The sequence below is a fragment of the Odocoileus virginianus genome, chromosome 5 (assembly GCF_023699985.2).
Source record: "Odocoileus virginianus isolate 20LAN1187 ecotype Illinois chromosome 5, Ovbor_1.2, whole genome shotgun sequence".
In the NCBI taxonomy this organism is placed as follows: Eukaryota; Metazoa; Chordata; class Mammalia; order Artiodactyla; family Cervidae; genus Odocoileus; species Odocoileus virginianus.
The window spans coordinates 565,095-589,097 of NC_069678.1; the positions used below are offsets into that span (position 1 = coordinate 565,095).

The window sequence follows — 24,003 nt, forward strand, 5'->3', positions numbered from 1 at the left end:
TCCTGTCTCTTAACTCCACCAGTGCAGCAGCAACTAGCTGAGCTGCTTGCGTGAGAGAGAGAGAGAGAGAGAGAGAGAGAGAGAGAGAGAGTATGTGTATGTGTGTGTGTGTCTGCTTGCGCAGCTAGGCCAAGCCTGCGAGCCTGCCTGTCACTGGAGAGTTTTAGTTTGCATTCAGAAGAAAGGAGGAGGGGAGGCAAGGAGGGGGGAGGAAAAGGTGGAGGGGGGAGGAGTGGGGGGGCACTGAGAAGGGAGGGAGAATGTCTTGTTTGTGGCTTGTCAGCAATTGCTTGAGACAAGCTTCCATGTGTGAAAGCTACTTGGCATGAATGCCTGGGCCGTACCAAGTGTCGCCGCAGCAAGAGGGGGAGTCAGAAGAAAAACAGATCAGACCAGAGCAGACAATAGGCCCCTAAAGTGTTCCCCCTAAGTTGCTTTGATGTTGTCCTAGTGTCTTGATACCAGGAGGCCAGGGATTGCAGGAAAAGGGTCTTTTTTGTCTTCATTCACTTTCCCCCCTCAGTTTCTGAAATGATTCTCCAGAATTTCTCCTCATAAAAAAGGTAAGAGCCCTAACAATTCCTTCTCCTGTGGCAGGCTGGTTCGCCCGTGCCTGGAAGTGGGGGTCTCATTCCTGCGCTGCTCAGGAGCGCTGGGAGCCTGCGATTGGAGCTCTAGCCTTGCCCCTGGAAGTCTTTGCAGGCGCTCCGGGCTGGGGATGGCCCCCTCTTTCTAGGGAACCCCAGTAACACGATCTGCGCCTCTGGGTTGATGGGGGAGAAGGGGTGGATGGAGAGGAATGGGAGGAGGGTGCGAGGCTGGAGGGCGTGAGGGGGGAAAAAAGAGAGAGCAGCCTGAAAGAGAGGCAGAGAAGGGCAGAGCCCTCGTTCAGAGCAGCCCCAGCCGGGAGCCCAAGGAGGGCCTCCTTGCAAGCTTGCGCTGTGCATTCTCAGGCTGAGCAGGAGCCGGCGGGGGCTCCGCCGAGTGCCCGCAGAGATTACGCGGAGCTTTGTGTGTGTGCGAGTGTGCCTGTGTGCGTGCGCGTGTGTGTGGACTTCCCACACCCTGCCCTGGCGTGCCTCGCCGTGAAGGGGAGGTACCCCCATCCTTAGCACCCGAGCCCAGACTCTCCGGGAGGAAGAGCGGCATGGCAGGCAAGCAGGCAGGCTGAGAGAACTCTGTCGCAAGACGATCCAGAAACTTTTGCCGTCTCAGGGATCTCTCTGGTGGTAGAGACCGTGAAGGAGTTGTGGGCGGCCCCATGCCTCAGTTTCCCCAGCTGTAAAATCCAGAGAGCCGCCTGGGGATGCTGCCCGCCTCTCTGGGATCCGATAAAAACGGAACAGACACCCTTCTGTCTCAAACGCGTTGAGAAATCTTCGAGCTAGCAATGCTGTGGCATCACAAAGTAGAAGTGTTATCATTGTTCTTGATCGTCATCATCATGATAATAAAACCATCATTAAGACGCCCTGAGACAAATAGACCGGGGGACACAGATCAAGTGTCCGAGCATTTCTAAGGAAACAAAAAGCCTTTTTCCACCTGTTGGCTTCTGTCCTTTTCTCTTGTGTCTTTTCCTTAGATTTATTGGCCGATTTGTACAGAGAATGGAGTGGGAGGGGTTGGGTTTTCCCCTTTTCTCCTCCCTGGTACATATTTTTTTTTAAAAAAGAAGGTCAATGTAAGATGCTTGAGAGAGAAAATGTGTCTCCCGTTATAGGAGTTTTTTCAAGACCTTGTGTTTTCTGGCTCTAGCAGGGCATGCAGACACATCTGTAAACTCTACCTTGGAGGTTTAAGATTTTTATTGTGGCTTCTAGAGATAAAATGAGATTTATTTACAAATGCTGTTTATCAGAGAGTGAATATCTTACTCTGTGTGTGTGAGGGTAAGAATGTGAAGGTTGTTTACTCACTGGTGGTTTTGTGGATAAAACCTTTGCTTTTTAAAGTGACATCTTGAGAGATGGGACTAGAGGACTAAAATCAGTGCCTAATATTAATTTAAAAAATTTTTAAGAAAAAAATATGTCTGCTTATTTTCTCAAAGTATGGGTTTCCTTTCTTCTGTTCTTACACAGTGATTGTTTCAAGGCTCTCAATTGTTGCTCTCTCTGAATTCTCTGGGGGAATTTCTCTTTCTTACCTAATTCTAGGTTTTCTGTGACTCTCCTACTTGTCCATAAAAAAAAAATCTGTAAAAGTCTGAGAGGCTGTGCTTCCTTCCATTCTAACTGCAAATGTTTATCAGACCAACTCCCTGTGATAGCTAGAGATTGAAGCTCTGGTTGAGATTATTTATGTTCTTCCCATTGAGGCCTAGAGAACCTGACTTCTGGGTGTGGAAAAGGATGAAGAGAAGGTACTAACTGGCTTGGATCTGGCAAGAAGTCAAACCCCCCCCCCACCCCAATAACATTTCATTGAACCAGAACTGAACTTCATATTTTTAGAAATTGTTTTCAACTTTATAAGCAGAAAGTCTTACCATGGTTTGTCTCTGGCAAGATTTCAAGGTCCGAAAATCTTCCTAAAAGGTTAGAATTTCAGAACTGCAAGGGAAAAGAATGATTATTCCTCAAGTTTTAAATGAGGACACAAAAGCCCAGAGAAGATCATCAATGATCTGAAGGGGCTCAATACAAATGTGGTTGCATCTGAATCATACCCTGGGGTTCAGAGTGCCCTGCAGGTCAGTTGTTATGCCAGCCATCCTTTCCTGGCCTCCACATTTGATTTTGTCAGCCCTAGCATTGAGTCAGCCAAAGATGGGCACCTTTTGGAGTTCTGCCTGCTGTACTGAGTTATGGCAGCACACTCAGCCCTGCTCATGGCACAGACGTGGCAAATATGCGTCACAAGATGAATTTGCATGAATTCATACATGTATTCATTTGTTTATTCAACTAATATTCAGGGGCACTTGCTATGTGCTGAGCATCTTGCTGAAAACTGAGGATGTGGGAAAGAACAAGGCAGATGCACGTACACTTCTCTCAAAAGGCTTGCAGTCTTATTGGTGTAATCAACATGAACCACACAAAGTAGTAATTATAATATTGATAATATACATTGAGCGGCTTGCAGATGCTCTAATGCAGGGCATAAAGTTGTATAAGTCATTGACCTGAAGTTTGTAATTAGACATAAACTAACTCTCTTTTTGGCTTTGTGGCTAGGTTATTACTCCTGGCCAACTTCCATTCCCTGGTAGCGTTTCTACTCACATAGAGTCCAGTGTTTGTAAAGACAGCAGAAAATTCCCTCTTTCTCTTTCCCTCCACCCTCCTCCACATAATACAAGAGTCACAAATATGTCTGCTAACCCTTTACACATGTACTATTAAATAACTTCATACTCATTGTGAGCCAGCCTATTTAACAGTCATTATCTGGGTGATTCGTATTAGCTATAGCCTCTGTGCGCAGTTAAACCAAATAGGCATTGGAGGGGACATGTGTTTAGAGAGACTCTTGTCTCATTGCACTTGTTCCAAGTTCTTCCAGTTGATACTAAACACTTAGCTGCAGGACACGCCACCATTATCACTGTCATCTTAGAATTCCAAAGACATTTGTGTACAAAATGGCTTTTCCCATTCCTACCAACAAGCATACATATCTAAAAAAGGGAGGGGGGGAATTAAAGCCTCTTCAGTAGGTCCACTTTTGGCTGGTTTGTTAAAATCTCAGTGGTTTTATGAAGTCAAAGATAGGAGAATTCCCCCCACCCCCACGTTTATGGTCTTGTTTGGAGAGAATATTTTGTTGAAATGCCAGTCATTTCCTTGGAGGCAGATCTGTTAACGCTTATACCACCATTTTCTACATTGTATCTTTTTCTGGTACTCACAGGTGTTAAGTCTTCAATGTTGTCAATCCATCCTTTTTTAGATTAATTTAGTAGTTTAAAAGGAAGACAGATATGCCCACCCACACATAAATCATAGGTTTGGTGCCTATCCTCTGGGAACCCACACAGGTTGTATGGTCAAGCCATGTGAATAAGAGGCATTTCTGTGTACCCATTGTTGCTAGGCAGTGAGGTAGTCGACACACACGTTATAGCAACTACCCTTTCTAGAGCTTTGGTAGTCATCTGCATTTGGCACCTGTGGCCATTGCCTTCTGTGAGCTGTATGACTTCATTTGCAAGTCTTTGATCACTTCCGAGACACTCCCCCCACCCCAACTCCGTGTTACTCACTGGGGAGCTGCCTCTGGGGGAGGCAGTCTGAGTTGCCTCCGAAGAATAATCCAAAGAGAGGAGTAATCTGAGTGGGGAGTTAAACAGTGAATAAAACAAGAATCTGGTTGGGGAAAACATTTAACAGAGCTAGGGAGCCAGACAACAGTGATCCTGGTCATCCTTAACTCTAGAGAAATAAGAATGAAGATTGTGATGATATTTTAAAAGGTACAGTGGTTGGATACTTGCATAAATAAAAGTGCTAGAGCCTCTAGTCCTGATGAAAGAAAAGAAAGTGAAGTCGTTCAGTCATATCCGACTCTTTGTGACCCCATGGACAGTAGCCTGCACCAGGCTCCTCCACCCATGGGATTTTCTAGGCAAGAGCACTGGAGTGGGGTGCCATTTCCTTCTCCAGGGAATCTTCCTGACCCAGGGATCGAACCCAGGTCTCCCACATTGTAGACAGACGCTTTATCATCTGAGCCATCAGGGAAGTCTTGCTGAAGGTAAAACCAATACAACATGCAAGACGTTCCTCAAAAGCCTTAGATACAAATACTGCTTTCACATGTAGTTTTATTGAAGGGAATTTTGTGTCCTCCCAACCCCCAAGAGACATACATATAAGATGTAAAATGGAAATTTTCTACATTTCTTTTAAGTCTTGACATTTTGATGCAGTTTAAAATGATGTCTGCTTAGTCCTCTCTTGTAATTTTTTTTCTATTTTTGATCACACCATGTGGCATTTGGTATCTTAGTTCCCCACCAGGTGTTGAACCTGTGCCTGTTGCAGTGGAAGCGTGGTATCTTAATCACTAGACCACCAGGGAAGTCCCAGACTTCTCTTGTATTAATAATATTGTTTAGTTAAGTACTGTTGTTGTCCTTCTGTTATATTTGAGTAAGGTTATGTAGCTCACCTAAAGATGCACAAGAAAATAAGGGGCAAGATAGCCATCTGGTTAAATCTCCCCATTAGACTAAATCTCTTCAAGAGTTGAGAAGCAAAGAAGTGAGGCAATCACCATGCTATTCAGGTCAAAGGTACTGTGTTGACAGGATATTAAGATAGCTGCCTTAGTTTTTTAAATATATTTATTTAATTTTTGGCTGTGTTGAGTCTTGGTTGTATCGTGAGAGCTCTCTTGTTGAGATACAGGGGCTCAGTTTCCCCATGGTAAGTGGGATCTTAGTTCCCCAACCAGGGATTGAATCCACGTCCCCTGCATTGAAAGACAGATTTTTAACCACTGGACCAGTAGGAAAGATCCTAATTGCCTTAGTTTTGGCCCCTTTTTAAAGACTAAGATTTAGAATGTTGATCAAAAGAGAGGAATTCCCCAATCCTAATTTAATAATTGGGTTTCCCTGGTGGCTCAGATGGTAAAGAATCCACCTGCAATGCAGGAGACCTGGGAACAATCCCTGGGTTGGGAAGATCCCCTGGAGGAGGGCATGGCAACCCACTCTAGTACTCTTGCCTGGAGAATCCCCGTGGACAGAGGAGCTTGGCAGGCTTCAGTCCATGGGGTCGTAAAGAGTTGGACACAACTGAGCGACTAAGCACACAATTTAATAATTACTTTTTTTTTTTACAAAGTACATTGGACCAGTTTCTGGTGTTGGTTTTGCCAATCTATTTCTCTGGACCTCTTATAGACTGAAGTTCTGTGCTGTGCTAAGTCACTTCAGTCATGTCTGGCTTTTAGCCACCGCATGGAATATAGCCTGCCAAGCTTCTCTGTCCATGGGATTCTCCAGACAAGAATACTGGAGTGGGTTGCCATGCTATCCTCCAGGGGATCTTCCTGACCCAGGGATCAAACCCATGTCTCATGTCTCCTGCATTGGCAGGTGGATTCTTTACCACTAGTGCCACCTGGAAAACCCCTGTAGAATGAAGGGGTTGGACTAAATCCTCTCTAAATTCCCTTTCAGCTCTGTTATTCAGTATTTCTGACTCTGTGAATAGGATCTTCCATGAGTCTGGTCTTTTAGTCACCTTACACAAGGCCCAATTCAAGAATTATGTTTACCCAAAGGGGAAATGTGAATTTTGTGGGTGTATGAGATTTATTCCTGTACATCCAAACTATGTTGACATTTTGAAGTAGAAAGCACAATAAGAAAAAGTAGGGTTTTAACTTCTGAATTTCAAGAGAATTTGCCAGTCAGCATGCAGACTCATGTGGAAGGAGATGTAAGAACCACTTTCAAAAGAGATGCATTTTGACTATGTCTTTCTGTATAATAAGTATGAATTTTAAATGGCTGGACACTGGGTACATCTCTTAGTTTCACCATTCTCATGCTTTTTCATAGAAATTGTGCTATTCCTTTCTGCATTATGTTTACATGTTGTTTTGAGGATGCAAGGGACCAATTTAAGCAATTACAGTGTTTATGATACATGCTGCGTGTTTAATGTTATGCTTTTGGGGATGACAGGACTGTTGATGATCTTTATGATATGCAACTCCTGACGGATATTGCTGAAGACTTGCTGATGTGATGACAAATACATAAATAAATGTATGTGTGCGTATATATACATATATATATGTATATATATGATATGTTTAGAATGTGAGTAATAAATTGCTTCTAAAGTGAGCCCAAGAGTGGGACAAAAAATGAGAGTAAATGACGTTTTTATTAATCATGTTTTCTATGAGTAATTCCATGCACTGTTCTTTTGAAATTGGTTAAAGGTTTGGAAAGATATAATTGGAAAATTTCACATAGCAGCTTTTAATGCAATTCTTAGAACCCCAGAGTAAGTTCTTCTGCCATATTTTAGAAATATCATCTTGGCTTGTTGCAAGAGTGACTAGTTCAAGGCTGCTTTGACAATTAGTAAATCACTGACTCTCTTTGAATTGGTCTTATTTTCTATCTGAAAAAAAAAATAGTGTATAAGATATAATTACTTTATAACTGGAGAAAAGAATTTTGAAAACAACATATAGTAATTTTTTTCACTTATATTGTTCTTTTATTTTTGGTTGCTTAAAATTTCTAATTTGGGATATTTTGCTTAATCTTACACATCAACCCTTAGAAGTAGGTATATAAGAGAAAGGCATTATTGACTTTAAAGATGGAAAAACAGAAATAGGTTTGTGGAATAGTATAATGGCATGCCTTTTAGAATATAAGAATATACTCTGTAGAAATACGTGAAGTGTTTGGTTATTGGTAAGTGTTAAACTATTATGGGAAATAATATTCTACATATTATTGTGGTCAACTAATTTTTAATAATATAAATGATTATCAAAAGTATTTTTATGCTATTCACTTGAAGATTAAAAATGCCTCTAATGTAAAGATTTGGAGAACTTTAGTGATTTCCATGAAATCCAGAATCACTCTTTTTCTTGAAAAATAAATGCACAAATTCAAAATTAACAATAATGTAATGAGAGTTTAAAGAAGCCAAGCCATCATTTGCTCAGAAGAGAAACTTGTGAATCTTGAGGTAGCTTTATCTTGCCTAACACTAGATCTATTGGACTGTCTATTATCCTTGGGGCTTGTGTAGTTAGTACATGTTTGAGGAGGAAAACTTTGCAGAGGGTCTGTGGACAAGGGACTTTTTGAATGCAGGTCCAGGACACACTTACCCTAAGGATGCCTGGAGTGGTGAATTATTGTATAGAAATCCATGAAATACTGTGCTATTTAAGACAACCATACTCTAAAGAATGCAGAATTTTAGTTCTTGTACCAGTTGCCAGGTCTTCTGCCTTGTCTTTTCCAAGCCAACTGCCACTGCTCCTTCAAGATCATCGTGGCCATTTCTTCTGGAAAGTTCCTTAGTGTCTAAGGAACACAGCACCCTACCTCCTTTCCTGGGCTGGTCATGTACTTATGTGGCCCTCCTCACACTGCACTGGAATGATCTGCCTTCTTCTCTGGGCTGTGGTCCCATCAGGGACTGGGGCCGTCTTTGGTTTTTGTACCCCTAATGTCTAACTTAGGGGGAAACAGCAGATGATCCATAAATGTCGTTGAATGGATAAACATCTTCACTGTATACAGAAAGAATGACAGGTAAAAAGCTTAGATTGTATAATCTTATGTCTCAAGTTTAAAAACCAGGAAATTTCTTATATTATTCACTCTTCTTCTCATTTGCAAGTAAATTACACATTCATAATGAAGTATTTTTCTACCCTTGAACGTTCCTATTTCTTATGTCCAGTTTTTCTCCCCAAAAGCTTTTTTGTCATGTTTCCCACCCTTGAACCTTGTGCTTCCCTTGCTTTAGAGTTTATTTTTTATATCAAAGAATGTGTGCTCAGTCACTTCAGTTGTGTCCTACTCTTTGCGACCCTATGGACTGTAGCCTGACAGTATCCTCTGTCCATGGGATTCTCCAGGCAAGAATACTAGAGTGGGATGTCCTGCCCTTCTCCAGGGGATCTTTCCAACTCAGGGTTCGAACCTGCGTCTCCTGCATTGCAGGTGGATTCTTTACCCACTGAGCCACCTGGGAAGCCCTTATATCAAAGAATCCCTTATGACAAACGAGTTGGTGAAGTTTGTCTTGATAGTAGTAGCTGAAGAGAGGCTTATTCTACCTCAGTACACAGAAAATAGAGATATTTGGGGAAGTCGGGACAATCAGAGGATAGTGAGGTAAATGACTGTCTTCCAGGAAACTGTAGTTGTGACCCATCTGAAACAAAGAAGGGGAATAGTACAATCTAACTTTTCTAGAAAGGTTTTTAAGTGCTGAACCCTCTAACAAAGGCATACTGGTTGCAAAGAACTGGACCACTGAAGTTTCCTCGAGAAAAGGGATTTTCATTGTGAGGATGCTCACAGATGGAACCTGGAATTAGAACTGGAAATCCCTGAGCTACTGAAGGCTACTCTAGGCACCGCCTTCTGTTTTCCATCAGTCCTATCCTCTCAGGGTGTGTTTGCTTTCTTTAAGCTCCGTTTGTTGCCTTCCTTGAGCTCCTTTTGCTGCCTGCTGGTTTGGTCTTCTAACGTTATTCTGAATAATCTCTCTCAATCTCATAGCTTTTGTTTACACCCAATTGTTGCTTCTTTAACTTGCCAAGGACCCCCCATGTTGAGAACCCTACACCCATTCTCCCTTACATCCTTCAAGGCTTCTTCCCCAGGGCTTCTGTCCTTACATTCTTTCATTTGCAGTGTTCCCTGTGAATTGCTTCATTCTCTCAGAATTCCCTAATTTAGATTCCCAAGAAAGAATCCAACTGAGCCTTTCATTGCCCTGTCTTATAGGACTCTAACCAGTTTAGGATTGGAGTTGCCCACAGATCAGAAGTGCACCTTTAGTTCAGGATGCTGTGGCAGAGGGTAGTGGGTAGAAACAAGTGGGTTGTCAGTCAGTGTAAAACTGGATTGCCTTTTAGTAGGAACTGAGGAATGCTCAAACTACTGCACAGTTGCACTCATCTCACACGCTAGTAAAGTAATGCTCAAAATTCTCCAAGCCAGGCTTCAGCAATACGTGAACCGTGAACTTTCAGATGTTCAAGCTGGTTTTAGAAAAGGCAGAGGAACCAGAGATCAAATTGCCAATATCCGCTGGATCATCAAAAAAGCAAGAGAGTTCCAGAAAAACATCTACTTCTGCTTTATTGACTATGCCAAAGCCGCCTTCTGTGTGGATCATGATAAACTGTGGAAGATTCTGAAAGAGATGGGAATACCAGACCACCTGACCTGCCTCTTGAGAAACCTGTATGCAGGTCAGGAAGCGACAGTTAGAACTGGACATGGAACAACAGACTGGTTCCAAATAGGAAAAGGAGTACATAAAGGCTGTATACTGTCACCCTGGTTATTTAACTTATATGCAGAGTACATCATGAGAAACGCTGGGCTGGATGAAGCACAAGCTGGAATCAAGATTGCCGGGAGAAATATCAATAACCTCAGATATTCAGATGACACCACCCTTATGGCAGAAAGTGAAGAGGAACTAAAAAGCCTCTTGATGAAAGTGAAAGAGGAGAGTGTAAAAGTTGGCTTAAAGCTCAACATTCAGAAAACTAAGATCATTGCATCTGGGCCCATCACTTCATGGCAAATAGATGGGGAAACAGTGGAAGCAGTGTCAGACTTTATTGTTTTGGGCTCCAAAATCACTGCAGATGATGATTGCAGCCATGAAATTAAAGGACACTTACTCCTTGGAAGGAAAGTTATGACCAAGCTAGATAGCATATTAAAAAGCAGAGACGTTACTTTGCCAACAAAGGTCCGTCTAGTCGAGACTATGGTTTTTCCAGTGGTCGTGTATGGATGTGAGAGTCGGACTGTGAGGAAAGCTGAGTGCCGAAAAATTGTTACTTTTGAACTGTGGTGTTGGAGAAGACTCTTGAGAGTCCCTTGGACGGCAAGGAGATCCAACCAGTCCATCCTAAAAGAGATCAGTCCTGGGTGTTCATTGGAAGGACTGATGTTGAAGCTGAAACTCCAATACTTTGGCCACCTCATGCGAAGAGTTGACTCATTGGAAAAGACCCTGATGCTGGAAGGGATTGGGGGCAGGAGGAGAAGGGGACGACAGAGGATGAGATGGCTGGATGGCATCACCAACTCGATGGGCATGAGTTTGAGTAAACTCTGGGAGTTGGTGATGGACAGGGAGGCCTGGCGTGCTGCGATTCATGGGGTCGCAAAGAGTCGGACATGACTGAGTGACTGAACTGAACTGAACTGAACTGAACTGAAGGAAGGGCCATCTTCCCTTCCATATAGCTCACAACAAATGTACTTGACATATCTATTATGAGGCCATTAGGCAAGTCTGAGAAATTAAGGATAACCAGATTATTAAAAATTAAAATGTTTCATTGATGATGATTAGTATAACTGAGATAAGAAGACTGTGGGAACAAATAGCAACTTTATAACCAGGAAAGAAATTGGGAGAGGGAAGTGTATTAGAGTTAGTTCTTAGATGAGTGGCACCATTTCATACATTTATTAAAAATGAAGGTAGATAAATAGTGAAAGTGAGACTATATTGACATGAATCCCAGAGGCTAGTTTAAAAAGCAGGCATAAGCCTGGAATTGAGGCCCAGAATGAGAATAAATAGGAATACTAAGCTTTTTAGGGAGCTTCTGCCTATCCTTTCTTCCTGTATTTTATACCTCTTCTTCTCTCTTCTGTACTTGATCCCTCTTAACTTTAGCTTCTGGAACCATCTGTCATGAATTAGTGATGTGACCTTGGACTGGTTATTTATTGTCTCTCAAACTCAATTTATTCATCTGTAAAATAGGACTAATGATTATTATTTCAATAGCTTATTATATGAATTAAATTAGATGGCATAATATATTTAAAGTGACTGGTACACATTACTTAGAATGTCATAGGTGCTCAGTCAATTGTAGCAATTATTCTAGCACAAAGGAGGGAAAGAATTGACTAAACAATGTTCTAAGCAAAATTTTGCTTGTCATATCATTTATTCCTTGTGGCAATCCCACAGGACTTGTATTATTTCTACTTTTTCTTTTATTGAGGTACAAGTACAGTAGTATATAGTTCATGTGTTATTTCTACTTTATGAGTGAGAATACACTAATAATGTTTAATTGGTATTTGCTATGAGAAAAGCGTGGAGCTAAACCCTTTCTTGTGTTGTCATATTTGAACCAAGATAGATACTGTTCATGTCTTCATCTCCTAGATGAGGAAACTGAGGTCTAGAGAGTTCAACTTGCCCCAAATCATACATCTAGTAAGTGATAATCAGAGCTTGGGTGTAAGTCCATCTGAACCTAGGCCAGTCTGACTAAAGTTTTCCAAAGTCACAGAATCGACGGATGTGAGTATGACTGAGTCAAGACTGAGGTCTTGGTTAGGGCAGTAATTCTGTAGTTCACTACCAGAGCCACGCGCTGATGAAGAATAATGGTAGCTGTACACACACTTGTGCTGCATCTGAATCTGAGTGCCGTGACTAGACTGCAAGGGCAAGTTTTGGAAAGGGTACAAAGGGAAATTTTTTTTTTAATAATTGAAATATGTTAAAATAAGTTCTCTCAGACCTGCTGAAATGATTTAACAAACATGTGTTGGAAATGTCTATTGTGTGTCAAGCAATGAAAAATAGGCTTGGCACTGTGGAAATGCAAGATGAGGAAGGCTGACTCCCTGCCTTTAAGGTGCTTTCGTCCTGGTGGATGGAGATAGATACTCACCCAGCCGGTGATAAAGCAGAGGACAACAGATGAAAGAACTGTGGAGTTAAGAGAGAACATTAATTTGGTGGTGAAGGGTATGTTGGTGGAAGGAACTTGGGAAGTCTTCATGATGAAGATGGCATTTGCAATGGTTTTTGAGGGGACAAATATGGAGGTACTGCCTTCTATAATTTTCTTTTTCTTCACAGCAAGGATTTCATAAACGGTGGTATAAAGAGGATAACTACTGTGGTAATATACGGCTAGATAATAGGATTTCAAAGAGTAAATTCTTTGACTAAAAGTAGAGAAACATCTACTCTGATTAATCATAGAGAATAAATAACAAGTTCCTATTGCATAGCACAGGGAACTAGATTCAATATCCTGTGATAAATCAAAATGGGAAAGAATATAAAAAAGAACATATGGATGTATATACCTGGATCAGTTTGCTGTGTAGCAGAAATTAACACAACATTGTAAATCAACTATACTTCAATTAAGAATGATTTTAAAAATTAAAGGAAAAAATCATAGAGGTATATTGGCATTTTTCTGGTCTACAATTATGTATATTTTTATTGAAGGAATCAGAATGTGGAATCCTCTATTCTGTGCATCCTCAGTTGAGGATCTGTAGTTGTCCAGCCATCTAGCAAGAGCCTGCAAATCCCTCCAACGGCCAAATAGTACACTAGTAGCTGTTCTCAGCTATATTGAGTGGTATTAAGTAGGTATGAGCACATACGTCATTTATCCATCTACACTTCGATTAGAGATTTTTTTCTGTAGCTGGAAATTCCGTTTTCCTTACATACATTATCAGGCTTTCTGAAATTTTTTTGGAGACAGTCCTAATTGAAAACGTTTTTGTCTTGTTTTCCATAAATTTACTTGTGGTTGGTAGTCTGTTTCCGAATGTTCTTTCAGATTGTTAATTAGATGGAGTTTCCACATCTTAATCCTGTTTACAGAGGCCAAGTAAATGTCTTCCACTTATGGACCTTATCCACTTGCAGTGAGAACGTGCATACTTGTGTTTATGCTGTGAGGTAGAAATCCAGCTCGGGGAAGGCAATGGCAATCTACTCCAGTACTCTTGCCTGGAAAATCCCATGGACGGAGGAGCCTGGTAGGCTGCAGTCCATGGGGTCTTGAAAAGTCGGACATGACTGAACTTTTCACTTTCATGCATTGGAGAAGGAAATGGCAACCCACTCCAGTGTTCTTGCCTGGAGAATCCCAGGGACAGAGAAGCCTGGTGGGCTGCCGTCTATGGGGTCGCACAGAGTTGGACATGACTGAAGTGACTTAGCAGCAGCAGCAACAGAAACCCAGCTAAAAAGATCTGTCGTTTTGATTTATTTTGGTTCTTTGCTCAAGTCCCCTTTTCCCAATCTCTGTCTTAATGCTCATCGTTTTTTTTCAAGGTCTGGCTCGAATGTCACCTTATGACAAAGTCTTTCTCAATTTCTAGAGCCCAGGAAATCTCTCCACCTCTATGGAGAGGTGTTCTTTGTTCTTTTCTTGGAATGGTCGTGATAGCTATATGTGTTTGCTATCTCAAATTTGCTATCACAAATCCCTTAACAGGTAATAAACAAGAGGGCAGGGCCTTGAGTTCTAGTCATCTGTGTGTCCCTCAAAATACCTAACAGGGTTCCTGCTTTACAGTTGGTTGATGCTCAGAGATGTTTATTGAACTGAACTTAATTGTATTCTTGGTTTTATTGGATTGGTTTTGGGTATGGTAACCTTGATATCTGAGCCCCAGTTCCCTTTTGGAAAAGAAATGTTGCTTTAAAAAAAAAAAAGCATCATCTTACTGATTGTAGGATGAAAGAAACCATGTAATATAAATAGTAATTATAATTATTATTAATAAGCATCATTAACATAGCATGGACTGATAGGATTATTTTCTTTACTTGCTTTTGCTGGCTGAGTGGGCAGGCTTGGTAAACTAACTGGTCTTTTCCATCTCTAATATCTATGATTCCTTGAAATTTTATGTAGACAAGTGCAAGCTAATGTATACTGGAAGGAACAATTGAAACAGCTCATACTCACTGATGGGCTCTGAATTACTCTACTTGTAAGTGCTCAGGAAAAAGATCTCGGATTCATTGTGGATTGCTCAATGGGGACATCTGCTCGCTGTGTAGCAGCAGTCAGAAGAATGAATGAGATATAATAGGCTGTATTAACTTTGAGAAGGGGATAAAGAATAATGCAGAAGATAATATAGTGCACATAATTTGGCATTGACTATTTCTGTAATTGCAGTAAAACATTTTAATGATATACACTGATGTTATGACTTCACCTTAAAATCAGAATTCGGCATTGAGTCCTTTCATTTCCGAGAAAACAAAGCAGAAATATAAAGGATCCAGAGAAAAACAACAGACTGTCTCCAAGACATACAAGGGATTTGCCTGTAATGAGAAACTGAAATGACAAGGACATTTTAATTTGGATAAAGGGGGGAAAATGACATTGTATAAATTTATTTAAAATTAATGAAAGTTTCAGAAAATTGCTAGAGCTAGCTTCTGATTATCCCTGGTAATGGAGGTCAGAGATAGGCAGGATAATTGAAATCCCTGATAATCTCCAACCCTCATTTCAGATATTAGTTGTAGGATCCAGTCCTATGGAAAGTTTTAACAGATGAATAAATACAAGACATAGCAGCCCAGGGTTTGTGAACTAAATGGCTCATGAGAAAGACAGTGTGGGGTGTTGGGAAAGGCACAGAATTTGGAATAAGGTGAACAGGGTTCTATTTTGTCATTTCTGTTTATCATCCGTACAACCTTGAGTGATATGTTTAATTTCTATGAGATCCAGTTCCCTCATCTGCAAAGTGAAGGGTCTGTAAAATTATAGTTTGTTGGGAAAACTACATAAATTCTTTGGAAGTGGTTGGTGAGTGGTGATGTATGAATTTGAGAGCTGGTTGTCAAGAGCGCTGTCCACTTGATTTGCCAATCTTGAGAGCAGACATGGCTCCCAATACCAGGGAGGCAAGGGAGGCTCACACCACTCTTCCCTTCTCTTCAATCTGCTATCACTAGTGCTCACAGTAGGAGGTTTTAGAAGAAGTATGCAACATTTCCTTCATCTCCAGAACCGTCTGCAGCATGCCTACTCCCTTGCTTCCAGAAAACCTTAAGATAACTTTGCATATGTTTTTTATTAATGTGAGATTATTTAAAGGTCATCTTCTCAATAGCCCTGTAAGGCTCATACTTCAATTATCCTCACCTTCCAGACTGCAGATACTGAAGCACAGACACCTTGCTTAGGGACACATAGTAATGGCAGAATACAGAGTCAAACCTATGCTCTCTTGCTTCTGGGTTGATTTTAAAAGTCTAAAAAATTGTCTCATGTGACAATATTGATCCCTTTCCTGGAGAGTGGCTGGGCTGGTGTTTCCTTATTTCCCTGGGAACTCCTACTCTATCCTTTGGCACACAGTTCAGGATTCATCACCAGAAGTCATCTTGTCTGCCTTCACACCCCTGTCTTGTAGCTCTTAACAGGTTATTATGTTAACAACAGTAGAAACCCTTTTACCCTGTTCAATGAATAGTTGGTGACTTAGCTGAACAAGTTAGTTAAAGCAAGAATCATGCAAAGTGATGGAATCATCCCTTAAGCCTTTATTTCCACTTAAAACATCCCTCAAGTTTTTGATGTAGGGCCAAGGCCTGTCTTTTGAGTTTAGGGCCTCCCAGTAGCACTCCTCATCCTATTTCTCATTTAAGCCACACCTCCAAGGCTTTCACAGTCATTTTGTCTCAGTTTCTTTAAAGTGGAGCTGGATCTTAAAGACATTCTGTGAGACAATCAGATTTTTCCAGATTTAATGTTGACTCTTCGCTGGTGGTTCAGTGGTAAAGAACCTGCCTGCCAATGCAGGGAACGAGAGTTCAATCCCTGGGTTGGGAAGATCCCTTAGAGAAGGAAATGGCAACCCACTCCATTATTCTTACCTGGAGAATCCCATGGACAGAGAGGCCTGGCGGGCTACAGTCCATGGGGTCGCAAAGAGTCAGACATGTCTCAGAGGCTAAAGAGCAAAAACCCCCACAACCTAAGTTGACAATGCATTTTTTAGTAACTCACCTTTAATGTGCCTTTCCTAAACTTTCAACTTATTGATAGATCTCATAGAAACAATTTTCTCTTGTGCACTCATATTTCATTATTTTAAGTAACTTTAATTAAATTGTTGAATTATGATAAGAAGAACTAGCATAAATAGTTTTCTCCACTGGTGAGAAAGCAGGGTGCAGGCCTCCTGGAGTAGTCACTCTTGGCTGTGATCAGGCAGCATGCCATGGGCCTGGTCTTTACATTTGCAGGGGGAATGGAGACCACAGATGAGTCTCAGTTAGGTGCTGGCCACTTAAGAGAGCCCTGACTCAGTATGGCTTCTGTTCCATGTCTGGCCTAGAAGATGAATACCTTGAAACTTTAGCTTTTATCTTTTTGGTTAGTCCCCAAACCCACTACAGCGATAGGTAGTATATGTGCTCAGTCGTGTCCAACTCTTTACAGCTCCATGGGCTATACCCCGCCAGTCTCCTCTGTCCATGGAATTTTCCAGGCAAGAATACTGGGGTGAATTGCTATTTCCTACTCCAGGAGATCTTCCCGACCTGGGAATCGAACCCGAATCTCTAGTATTGGCAGGTGGATTCTTTGTCACTGCACCACCTGGGAAGCCCAGTGGGTGTAGAGTGGGCCCTCAATTAACACTGATAAACTAGCTAACTGATTACACCAACTAAAGCAAAACTCATCTTTGTTGCTGCACATCTTCTAGTGAGGGTCTTAAGCACCATCCTCTGTGCAGAAGTTGGATTAGAGAGAAAGAATTAGCAAAAGCATTCCCAATATTGCTGTAGGATAAGATGATATATACCATTAGAAGTTGAATGGAAGGCAACTACAAAGAAGTGAATTTTGTATAATATGTAATTAACCTGGATAACTCACTAGCACAAAATAATAGTGAGACAGTACACTTGATAACATCTTTAGAAGGATTAGGTAATATTCTTACATGAGGAAAAATCCACACTTACAACCACAGTATTTGACTATGAAAAGCCTCTCTGATGATTACTTTCAGGACCGGCTGGGTCAAGAAAAAATTTCCCTGACTGACATATCCTTGCAACATTGAGTTTATGATATGCTTCTTGTGACAAACTAAATCATCTTGAATTGAGCATCAGAAGAGGAAAGAAGTCAGATCTGAAGGATATTAAACTTGATGGCAGATTTGGGAGTTGCAGGTAGAATGTTGGTGAGGGCAGGGATATCCTCTTTCCTAAGATAAAAAAATCAACCCTGAATATTCATTGGAAGCACTGATGCTGAAGCTCCAATACTTTGGCCACCTGATGCAAAGAGCCGACTCATTGGAAAAGACCTTGATGCTGGGAAGGATTGAAGACAAAAGGAGAAAGGGGCAGCAGAGGATGAGATGGTTAGATGGCATCACCAATTCAATAGATCTGAGTTTGAGCAAACTCCAGGAGATAGTGAAGGCCAGGGGGTATGGCCTGCTCCAATCCATGGAGTCGCAGAGTTGGATATGACTTAGTGACTGAACAACAAGAAGATACAGTGGGCAAAAACATTTAGCCTTATGCTCAAAAAATGTTTGAAACAAAATTAACGGAGCAAGCATAGTTGGAAAAGTACAGAAAGTTTCTATGATGAGTAAACGGGATGAGAAAAAGTATCAGTTCAGTTCAGTCGCTCATTCATGTCGACTCTTTGCAACCCCATGGACTTCAGCACGCAAGGCTTCCCTGTCCATCACCAACTCCTGGAGCTTGCTCAAACTCATATCCATTGAGTTGGTGATGCCATCCAACCATCTCATCCTCTGTCGTCTCCTTCTCCCGCCTTCAATCTTTCCCAGCATCAGGGTCTTTTCCAATGAGTCAGTTCTTCACATCAGGTGGCCAAAGTATCGGAGCTTCAGCATCAGTCCTTCCAATGAATATTCAGGTCTGATTTCTTTTAGGATTGACTGGTTTGATCTTCTTGCAGTCCAAGGAACTCTCAAGAGTCGTCTCCAACACCACAGTTTAAAAGCATCAATTCTTCAGCACTCAGCTTTATGGTCCAACTCTCACATCCATACAAGACTACTGGAAAATACATATATATGTATATATATATATATCTCCATACTATATATATATATATATATATATTTACCTATTCGTGTATTTATATACACACACATATATTTGCTTATTATATGTATGTGTATATATATTCACGAATAAGTAAATATATATATAATGTGTGTGTATGTGTGTATGTATACAGTAGAAATAACACTCCATAGGATCTGGTGTGAATCTTCTCATTAATTTTCCATATTGTGTACCTGTTGGCCAATTCCAATAATTAATTTTGAGGACCCCCCGTATTCTTCAAGAGGTTATGAAGCAGTTATCTAGAAAATGAAGATTGGAATTGACATTGTATTGAGCACTCATTGTGTGCCAGTTATTAAGCTAAGTATTTAATGTAGCTTAGCATACTCCTTTGAATATAAGTTGCAATTGATTTTTTAAGATCAACATTACTTTATGTGCCACTATGAAAGAAAAAAACAAAAACTCCCAATTAACCATAGCACACCATCAATGTTAAAATACATCTTGATTTCAGAGCTTTTAAGATGTGAAAAATATGCATCTTAGAGAATCAGTGAGATATAGTATCTCATCTAATCCTCCCAATGACCCTTATATTAAGCATTCATATTGCCAGATGAAGAAAGTGAGGCTCAGAGAAGTCATTTGCCTAAAATCAAGCAGCAGGTAAGTGTTAGAAGTGGAGTTGAACCCAAAGTAATCTGTCTCCAAATCCAGTGCCCTTTCCACAGTTCCTTAGTTCTATGCCATTTTCTTTTTTTTTCTATGCCCTTTTCATAGTTATATAGTTCTATGGTGTTGATGGAAACCAGTGCTTGCCCAGGATTCAGAGATTTTAGAAAATAAATAATAAATACAATGTATTCTACTAAAAGCACTCATCTTTGAACTTGTCTCCCCAAAACCTTTCCTCGGGGGAAAACTGTGAGTGACACTAGAGTCAGTAAGAGCCATGGATTTCTAAGAGTAAAAGGGCAATTTGAGTTCCTCTGGTTCAGTCTATGTCTGGTGGTTGAACGCTGATGATAACACTCCCCCAGGGAGCCCTGTGACCTATGAGAAGCACCAGCAGGGCGGGGCCACTTGAGCAGCTCCGTGCACCTTTTGTGAGCTTTGCTTTCATCTCTTCACTGGTCCGGTTCTGTGTGTGGAGAGTCTAGAGTTGGCCTCACTGTCTTGGCACCACATGGCCCTTCCCATATTTGAGAACAAGTATGAGGGCCCCTCTAAGACTTGTCTTCTCTAAGGTGAACCTTCTGAGTTCCTTACAGGACATGGTATAGAAGTCTCTTTGGTTGCTATTCTGTTGTCTGTATTCCTTTGAAAAAAGAGGCATTCAGAAGGGTTTCCCAGGTGGCTCAGTGGTAAAAGAATCTGCCTGCCAACCCAGGAGTCATAAGAGACACTGGTTCAATCCTTGAATTGGGAAGATCCCCTGGAGAAAGGCATGCAACCCACTCCAGTATTCTTGCCTGGAGAATCTCATGGACAGGAGAGACTGGCGGCTACAGTCCACGGGGTCACAAAGAGTTGGACATGACTGATCAGGTACACTCAGTCATTTTGTTTTGTATGGGATAGAGATTTGTCACCTCCCGAATCTGCCTGCAATGCAGGAGACCTGGATTAAATCCCTGGGTTGGGAAGATCCCCTGGAGGAGGACATGGCAACCCACTCCAGTATTCTTGCCTGGAGAATCCCCATGGGCAGAGGAGCCTGGTAGGCTATAGTCCATGGGGTCACAAAGAATCTGAAATGACAGAGAGACTAAGCGCAGCACAGCACATCTCCTGGCACAAGCTGTGGGTACATTTGATGTGTGCAGAACCTCATCACAGAAGTATAGACTCCTTCCTTCTCTCTCCACCCCTCCCCCCTGCCCTTTTCTTAACACCTACTGCTATGTAGGCCATCTGAACTTTAAAATGTATTTCATTAGAATTGATTAAGGATTTTTTACTTTGGGCATATATTTGTTTTGTTTTGTTGATTTTTTTTTTTTTTTTTTTTGCATTTGATACTCATCTCCCCCAGTTTTATAACATCCACAAGTGAGATTTTTTTTTTAAAGGTTTTTCAGAGCGTTAATAAAAACATTGTGGCAAAAATTGAGCTGGGTATGGACAAAGACAGAGCTGGCTGGGAGGTCATAGAAAATCTTTTAGTTGTTCAGTTACCAGTCCATTATATTCTTCTGTCCTATCTTTCTATGCCCTGAATTTCCCTATCTTGTTTATAAGAATATCAGGGGCTTTACACATGCCACCTCATTTTACCCGGGCAAAATGTCTGTAACACGATATGACTGTCCCTGTTTTCAGTTCAGTTCAGTTGCTCAGTCATGTCTGACTCTTTGCGATCCCATGGACTGCAGCATGCCAGGCTTCCTTGTCCATCACCAACTCCCATAGTTTACTCAAACTCATGTCCATTGAGTTGGTGATGCCATCCAACCATCTCATCCTCTGTCGTCCCCTTCTCCCGCCTTCAATCTTTCCCAGCATCAGAGTCTTTTCCAATGAGTCAGTTCTTCACATCAGGTGGCCAAAGTATTGGAGCTTCAGCATCAGTCCTTCCAATGAATATTCAGGTCTGATTTCTTTTAGGATTGACTGGTTTGATCTTCTTGCAGTCCAAGGGACTCTCAAGAGTCTTCTCCAACACCATAGTTCAAAAGCATCAATTCTTCGGCGATCAGCTTTCTTTATAGTCCAACCCTCACATCCATACATGACTACTAGAAAAACCATAGCCTTGATTAGATGGTTCTTGTTTTACAGTTAGGTAAACTGAACCTCAGGCAGGTGAAGGAGCTCTCCCAGGAGTGTTTGTTAGAAGCAGAACCAGGATTTGCAACCCGTGTTTTCACATTCCTTCTCCTCTATTGTGGACGTACCCATTGCAAATTTTTTTTTGCTGAAATTCAGAAATGGTATTTCTACCTCATTTTCCTGAACTACAGGAGAGCATTTCTGACCTCAAGGAGCCAGATGTCATAAAAGAAGTGCCCTCTCTTCCTCCTTCGCCAGAGAACCGCAGGCAAGAGACTGGATAGCTCGCTTCTCTCTAAGGATGGGAAGTTCTCACACCCTTTCCTTTCCGTTGACTTCTCTTAGAAACAGGCACAAAAACAGTGTTTGAACAAGAAGATTCTTTCGTGAACAGTAAAGGGCTATTGAGCAGTATTTGGACTTAGAGAAAACAGAAATTTTAAGAAGCTGGTAAAAGCCAGTTACCTAAACTCTTGGTAATAAAGTCGCCAGAGTTATAAAGCCTCGCTTTCTCTCCGTCCCTCAGCACATGCTATGATGACTTCATATTTCAAAATAAATTACAATTGTAAAGTTAAAAACTAAAGAGAAAGAAAACAACATAAATGATTCAGGGAAGATGCAGAGAACCAGCCCTACTGCTCAATCCAAGGTGGGTGAGCATGGATGAGATACATGAGGGGCTGCCAGTCCGGGGGAGATGAGTCATATGCTGAGGTGTTGACTGCCACGGTGCTCTCTAGCTAAGGGACTGGCCTTTAAAACCTTCTGGGAGGAGTCTTTTAAACCATAAAATAGTAATAAAACAGGGCACTACAGTTCATGGGAGCATCCTTTTTTATATATAAATGCTCTCAAATCCTTTTTAAATAATTTTCTTTATTTTGGCTGTGCTGGGTCTTTGTTGCATGGGCGTTTCTTTAGCTGTGGCGAGCTGAGACTACTCTCTAGTGGCGGTGCTAGGGCTTCTCATTGCAGTGGCTTCTTTTGTTGGGGAACATGGGCTCTAGGGTGTGCCGGCTTCAGTAGTTTCGGCTTCCAGGTTCTAGAGCACACACTTCAATAGTTGTGATGCACCAGCTTAGTTGCTCTGCAGCATGTGGAATCTTCTTGAACCAGGAATCAAACCCGTATCTCCTGTACTGGCAGGTGAATTCTTTACCACCGAGCCACCAGGGAAGCCCCATAGGAGCATCTTGATTCTTAAACATGATTAATAATAGACACAGTGTGTTAGTCGCTCAGTTGTGTCTGACTCTGCGACCCCATGGGCTGTAGCCTGCCAGACTCCTCTGTCCATGGAATTCTCTAGGCAAGAAAACTGGAGCGGGCTGCCATTTCCTCCTCCAGTAATAATAGATGGTTTACAACTAAGCAATATACTAACAATATGTCTAATTTAAATAACACTGGGGACATGCAGTTATCCTCCTTCATAAAGAGAGTCAAGGTCTGTGCATGAAGTAAAAGATCGGGAATGAGGAAAGGTCACCTTGTTGCTTCCCAAACAAATTTGTGCCCGTTTTCTACGTAAATAGAAGTCTTTGCTCCATGAGGAGATTCATTCAGTACCTTTCTTCCAAAGCAAAGTCGCTGAAGATAAATGAACTCACCCACACAATTGATTGAGGTAAACCCCAACACACTAATTCAGTCTTTCTGGAATGCTAATACAGTACAGTGAAGAATTAGGGAATTAGCTGAAACTTTTATCTTTTTTTCTAAAAAGGAGCTACTCAACTCAAAATTAATTGCGAAGGGAAATGGTTCTACATTACTTCCCATAAACCTACCTTGGGGATTGAAGGACTGTGGGTAGTGGGAGCCACAGACATGAAATCCGTGTCCTAAGGCACTGTTAACACAGTGTATGATTTTCAGCAACTCCCAAGTGACTTTTTCCTCACATCCATTCCATGTAAAACAATGGAAACCTATTTCCATGCTTATTTGTGTTTCCCAGGAGCCCTTAAGTGCCATGTGAAGATTAAAGGGCTGGGCCCTTCTTATTCCCTCTCATGATTATTCATAATTTTCTAAAATCGTCTTATTGAACTGCACTACCTAAAGATGAATTTTAGGTCTAGTGCTCTGTTTGTTCATTTGTTCATTCAACTGATATTTATCAAGGTCCTCATCCCACTCCAGTATTCTTGCCTGGAGAATCCCATGAACAGAGGAGCCTGGAGAGCTTTAGTCCTTGGGGTCGCAGAGAGTCAGACACGACTGAGCGACTGACATTTTCACTTTCCTGTACACTATGTTCTCTGCTTGGGACTAACAAGCATAAAAAAAAAAGAATAATGTTCAGTCATCATCCTAAAGGAGCTATTAATTTAGTAGAGGAGTAAGACATGCACACAGATAACTAACACAGAGAACAAGTTAATAAATGCTTTAAAAAGAGTCAGACCAAATCCCATGGGAGGTTCACATCTAGGTAGAAAGAGCAGAGAAAGCCTCAGGAAGATGGTATCATTTGACTCCAGGGATTGAACAGTAAAAGACATCTTACACATAACTGGAGGAAGCATCAATTCAGACCCAGGAAATGGCACGAGTAAAAGCCAGCCATGTGCTGAGAAGAGTAAGTAGACCGTTTGACCAAAGCATAGGTCAGATGTAGGTAATCATGGAGAGACAG

General features: G+C 41.4%; 1 protein-coding gene across 1 annotated transcript in view; it reads left to right on the forward strand.

The window, feature by feature from the left end:
* The first annotated feature begins 288 nt into the window (after window positions 1–288).
* Window positions 289–24,003, forward strand: part of LOC139035102 (uncharacterized) — a 77,118-nt gene continuing 53,403 nt past the window's right edge. The window contains exon 1 of the mRNA XM_070467213.1: window positions 289–563. The gene's annotated coding sequence lies outside the window, so the exon portion shown is untranslated. The remainder of the gene's footprint in view (window positions 564–24,003) is intronic.